Source organism: Ornithodoros turicata, chromosome 1 (genome assembly GCF_037126465.1).
Source record: "Ornithodoros turicata isolate Travis chromosome 1, ASM3712646v1, whole genome shotgun sequence".
In the NCBI taxonomy this organism is placed as follows: Eukaryota; Metazoa; Arthropoda; class Arachnida; order Ixodida; family Argasidae; genus Ornithodoros; species Ornithodoros turicata.
This window is the reverse complement of record NC_088201.1, coordinates 136,396,370-136,402,605: the sequence shown is the minus strand read 5'-3', so window position 1 is coordinate 136,402,605 and position 6,236 is coordinate 136,396,370. Positions and strand designations below refer to the sequence as shown.

At 47.4% G+C, this 6,236-nt stretch overlaps 1 long non-coding RNA gene across 1 annotated transcript; it reads right to left on the bottom strand.

Annotated features, from left to right (window-relative positions):
- Positions 1-4,758: 4,758 nt before the first annotated feature.
- LOC135369542 (uncharacterized) lies at positions 4,759-5,919 on the bottom strand. The gene is made up of 5 exons (XR_010415103.1): positions 5,751-5,919; positions 5,498-5,645; positions 5,242-5,378; positions 4,986-5,122; positions 4,759-4,866 (listed from the first exon to the last, which is right to left on the bottom strand). It is a non-coding gene; the product is annotated as an uncharacterized LOC135369542 (long non-coding RNA).
- Positions 5,920-6,236: the final 317 nt, after the last annotated feature.

Below are 6,236 nucleotides of genomic sequence, written 5' to 3'. Positions count from 1 at the left end.
TCCAGCCAAGTGTTGTTTCAACTGCTTGTACACCTTGATACACAGGAAGAGTGTGCCCGGTAACAAATTCCCAGTAGTTGTCCGCACCAATCAGGATCTCTATTTGTTGACGTAGGGCACCTTTGCAACAGTCAGCTATTGCCAGCCAGCTTGTACTGCTGCATATGCTCTCTGATTACATCAGGTGGAACTTCCAAGGCTTGAGAGCATATCTGTTCCACCACCAAGGCTGTTAGCTTTTGATGTTCACCACTTCCATGCGTAGTCCTTAAACCGAGCTCAACTGCTTCCAGTACTTCTGGACGTTTGTGTTGAACTCCGAATGCCCAAATGGAGATTTGCTCTGTGCGAACGATCTGACATCCGAGTGCTTGCGACAAGTGACGAGTGATGAACGTGCGCTGACTGCAGCCATCGAAGATTAGGCGTGTGAAGACTTCCTCCTTTGTTGCGTGTGCCCAGGCTGTGGCGGTCTGAAGTAGAATGCGTTGGGGGGAGCGGTTGACTGTTGTCTCCAGAGTGACCGTCGCGGACCTTCCAGGAGCAGGGGCAGATGGCCGAGGTTTATATTCTGGGTCACACATCGTCGTTGCGTGGTGACCGGCACATTTGTGGCACTTCGGACGGCTTCTGCAATGCCTTGCAGTGTCTTTCGGCTTGCAGCATCTGAAGCATCGGCGTTGCTCTGGTGCATCGGCGGTGTTTCTTTTCGGCCAGAAACTTTGGGCTTGTACAGTCTGCTATAGCATGGCTTGCCATGTTGCAAAAGAGACGGTGTCAAATACGTTGAATATATTTGAGTCATGGACCAGATCACCTACTGCAATGGTGTGCACATCTGGCAGTTTCGGTTTCTACAGGCTAGAATTTGGCGGAGTTTCAGTTCCAATGAGTGCAACACTGGTGTGAATCTGACAAAGCTTTTATAGTCTAAGGAAAAGAAATCTAGTCCATTGGCTCTCAAAATATTACTGCGCCACAGATAGGATGACTGGGCACAGAGATGTCACTCTCCCTCCTCCGCCAGATAACCTAATCCATCGTGCTCACTCTGCTTCTGTATGGGCTGTTAAGACTGGCAGCATGACACTATGTGAGCCCTTCCCCATAGTCGTACTGTGGTATTTCTCCTGGCGCAGAACTGTGTCTCTTAAATCTCCAACAGCGTATGTAGATGGACTAGATTTCTTTTCCCTCTGAAGTTGAACACGAATATAGTGGGAGTTGGAGCGTAGTTCTGTTCGCAGGACTGCAGTATACATGCAGATGTACAGGGTGTTTCACCTAAAGTGATAAAAAATCTAACTGGCGACGTACTCGCTGGCGATTTGTGGGACTTCCGGCAGTTTCCTCCTGGAAACTTCACCATTCAGGAAGGCGTTGTACAATTTTAATTCTGGGAAACTTATTTTTGTCAATTAAGCTTCAAAAATTGCTAAGCGAACTGCACATTTTTTTTTAGTGAAAGATGAAGTCTTCCATGGATAACCGCAGTCCCAACAAAAACTATGCACAGTATCGCAACAGAAATACAGTGGACTCTCGTTAATTCGAACTCGAGTGTGCCGGGGTATTTGTTCGAATAAACCGGAGTTTAGAACTAACGTGAGACGCTCTCCTGGAAGGTGGTTGGGGCGCAGGGAGCGCATGCAGATGTGTTGCGACGCACTTCGAGTCGTGTTTTACGTTTGCAGTACCGGTGTCACTTCAAGCAGCATTTATATTGGCGTAATTCCAATTGTTACTGCTGCCAAACTCCGCCGCTACTGTTGTTACGTTTCACTTCTTTGCTGTGCAAGCTGTTCAAAGTAATATTGACGCATCCACTGCTGTGGTATTAAATGCTCATCGTACAAGTCCATTTGCTGTTCACGGCATGCCGCAAAGATGTGCCTGCACGGAAGGCGCATTGACACATAATCCGTGCACTGACAGTTTTTGTGAGAAACTTGGAGAGTGAAGCCTGTACTGCTTTCGTAACTGAACATTCCATGAGCAGGCTGTGAGAGTTGAAGGTCTGTTTAGAGTCGCTGCTGCTTCTCCAAGTGCTTATATGCGAAAGGAGTAAGCTTTTCATAGTACAGTTGGAGACCTGGGTCCCACGCTGGCAGGTTTGTGGGTCGCTTGCAGAGAGCATAATAGTATTCGTGTGTGTGTTCCTCTCTGAGAACACCAAGAAACCCGAAGATGCATACAAAAAACGGTCCATGTCTAGTTTAGCGGCGCCACTCGATTTCAAACTTCTAATCTACATACCTGGATAGAATTTTGCATCGTGCATCGTAATCCAAAATAATCAAGCGGCGGTCGGTTCCACGAATTCCTCCAGAGATCAGTTTCCCCGGGAAAGTTTCGGCAGCGGCGACCATGTCATCTCCATGCGCCCATTGTTTACGTATGACAGCTTACGCACACCTCGCACTCTTCCCAGCATGCATTTCGCCTGTTCCCTCTCGCTCGTTGCCAAGAATGCACAATGAAAGCACTAGATCTCGACGGGTATCATTTGTGGTACTCCTACGCATCAGCCATAGAGCTTGGTTTTCCTCACTAAACGAAGTGTAGTGAGGTTAGGTTAGGCCAGGTCAGTACATATTACAAGCGGGGGGGTCCGGGGAGGGGGCGGTAGCCCCTCCCCGCAGTTGTTCGAGACTGTGCTGACAGAAGACGGTGCCAATTTTGGCGCGGAGCAATTGCGTGAGGAGGAGGCCGACTGTCGTCCGATAGCGGAGTTGCTGTGCGTCTTAGCAACGAACAGGCGAAATGCATGCTGGGAAGAGTGCGAGGTGTGCGTAAGCTGTCATACGTAAACAATGGGCGCATGGAGATGACATGGTCGCCGCTGCCGAAACTTTCCCGGGGAAACTGATCTCTGGAGGAATTCGTGGAACCGACCGCCGCTTGATTATTTTGGATTACGATGCACGATGCAAAATTCTATCCAGGTATGTAGATTAGAAGTTTGAAATCGAGTGGCGCCGCTAAACTAGACATGGACCCATTTGAATTGGGAGTGTGGTGCTAAAAATGGTGTTTTATTTCGTGAGAGCAAAATTATGCTGGCTTCACAGCTCCGCACAGGCGGGCTCGTAGGCTCGTCACACTGTCGTTGTCGTCGTTCACGCATTCATCCACGGCATCTCTTGCGAAGACTTCCGTTCGATGTGCACCTGCGAACGCACTTCGTCAAGTAAAAACAATAGTGAATTCACGACTTTAAAGTTAAAATCTTTAACAGAATTTTCTATTTGGACGTCCACGATTTATTGAATGTAAATGCGTAACTAACGCTGTTGATGCTGTGACTTTATTGTTGAAATGCGAGCGGCCTCCAGTGGCGGGCTCGTAGGCTCGTCACACTGTCGTTGTCGTCGTTCACCCATTCATCCACGGCATCTCTTGCGAAGACTTCCGTTCGATGTGCACCTGCGAACGCACTTCGTCAAGTAAAAACAATAGTGAATTCACGACTTTAAAGTTAAAATCTTTAACAGAATTTTCTATTTTGACGTCCACGATTTATTGAATGTAAATGCGTAACTAACGCTGTTGATGTTGTGGCTGTATTGTTGAAATGCGAGCGGGCTCCAGTGGCGGGCTCGTTATGGTGAGCTAGCTCACCATAGGCTCGTAGCCTAGTCACACTGTCGTTGTCGTCGTTCACGCATTCATCCACGGCATCTCTTGCGAAGAATTCCGTTCGATGTGCACCTGCGAACGCACTTCGTCAAGTGAAAAGAATAGTGAATTCACGACTTTCAAGTTAAAATCTTTAACAGAATTTTCTATTTTGACGTCCACGATTTATTGAATGTCAATGCGTAACTAACGCTGTTGATGTTGTGGCTGTATTGTTGAAATGCGAGCGGGCTCCAGTGGCGGGCTCGTAGCCTAGTCACACTGTCGTTGTCGTCGTTCACGCATTCATCCACGGCATCTCTTGCGAAGAATTCCGTTCGATGTGCACCTGCGAACGCACTTCGTCAAGTAAAAAGAATAGTGAATTCACGACTTTAAAGTTAAAATCTTTAACAGAATTTTCTATTTTGACGTCCACGATTTATTGAATGTAAATGCGTAACTAACGCTGTTGATGTTGTGACTGTATTGTTGAAATGCGAGCGGCCTCCAGTGGCGGGCTCGTAGGCTCGTCACACTGTCGTTGTCGTCGTTCACGCATTCATCCACGGCATCTCTTGCGAAGACTTCCGTTCGATGTGCACCTGCGAACGCACTTCGTCAAGTAAAAACAATAGTGAATTCACAACTTTAATGTTAAAATCTTTAACAGAATTTTCTATTTTGACGTCCACGATTTATTGAATGTAAATGCGTAACTAACGCTGTTGATGTTGTGACTGTATTGTTGAAATGCGAGCGGGCTCGAGTGGCGGGCTCGTAGGCCCGGATTCTCGCTTCGCCCTGAGTGTTAAGCGCACGTGAAGGGGCCCTTCTGTCCATGCTTCGTGAATGGACGAAGGGCCCCTGCGCGTGCACTTAACCCTCAGGGCGGAGCGAGAATCCGGGCCCTCGCCTAGTCACACTGTCGTTGTCGTCGTTCACGCATTCATCCACGGCATCTCTTGCGAAGACTTCCGTTCGATGTGCACCTGCGAACGCACTTCGTCAAGTAAAAACAATAGTGAATTCACAACTTTAATTTTAAAATCTTTAACAGAATTTTCTATTTTGACGTCCACGATTTATTGAATGTAAATGCGCAACTAACGCTGTTGATGTTGTGACTGTATTGTTGAAATGCGAGCGGGCTCCAGTGGCGGGCTCGTGGCCTAGTCACACTGTCGTTGTCGTCGTTCACGCATTCATCCACGGCATCTCTTGCGAAGACTTCCGTTCGATGTGCACCTGCGAACGCACTTCGTCAAGTAAAAACAATAGTGAATTCACAACTTTAATGTTAAAATCTTTAACAGAATTTTCTATTTTGACGTCCACGATTTATTGAATGTAAATGCGTAACTAACGCTGTTGATGTTGTGACTGTATTGTTGAAATGCGAGCGGGCTCCAGTGGCGGGCTCGTAGCCTAGTCACACTGTCGTTGTCGTCGTTCACGCATTCATCCACGGCATCTCTTGCGAAGACTTCCGTTCGATGTGCACCTGCGAACGCACTTCGTCAAGTAAAAACAATAGTGAATTTACAACTTTAATGTTAAAATCTTTAACAGAATTTTCTATTTTGACGTCCACGATTTATTGAATGTAAATGCGTAACTAACGCTGTTGATGTTGTGACTGTATTGTTGAAATGCGAGCGGGCTCCAGTGGCGGGCTCGTAGCCGAGTCACACTGTCGTTGTCGTCGTTCACGCATTCATCCACGGCATCTCTTGCGAAGACTTCCGTTCGATGTGCACCTGCGAACGCACTTCGTCAAGTAAAAACAATAGTGAATTCACAACTTTAATGTTAAAATCTTTAACAGAATTTTCTATTTTGACGTCCACGATTTATTGAATGTAAATGCGTAACTAACGCTGTTGATGTTGTGACTGTATTGTTGAAATGCGAGCGGGCCCCAGTGGCGGGCTCATAGCCTAGTCACACTGTCGTTGTCGTCGTTCACGCATTCATCCACGGCATCTCTTGCGAAGACTTCCGTTCGATGTGCACCTGCGAACGCACTTCAAGTAAAAACAATAGTGAATTCACAACTTTAATGTTAAAATCTTTAACAGAATTTTCTATTTTGACGTCCACGATTTATTGAATGTAAATGCGTAACTAACGCTGTTGATGTTGTGACTGTATTGTTGAAATGCGAGCGGGCTCCAGTGGCGGGCGCGTAGCCTAGTCACACTGTCGTTGTCGTCGTTCACGCATTCATCCACCGCATCTCTTGCGAAGACTTCCGTTCGATGTGCACCTGCGAACGCACTTCGTCAAGTAAAAAGAATAGTGAATTCACAACAAAATAGACTGGAACGATGTGCAGATAACAAATATCCACGTAAAAGTCAGCGCCCGTTCGAAGCGGAGCACCAGTTCTCAGACGGGCACCCCCGTGATGCGAGTAGGACAGCCCTAAACGGTCTCTCCCGATAATTCCAGTCAGAGCAGCTATGGGCACCGTGCACTAGCGAGAGGACGCTGCGGTCGCTTGATCGGCAGCGCCACCCGTGGCGATTTCGCACGCAACGGTCTGGTACTGACGCCTGGACTGAACGGTCTGGGCCTACCAATTATAGACTACACATCAGAGACTAGCTACGTCC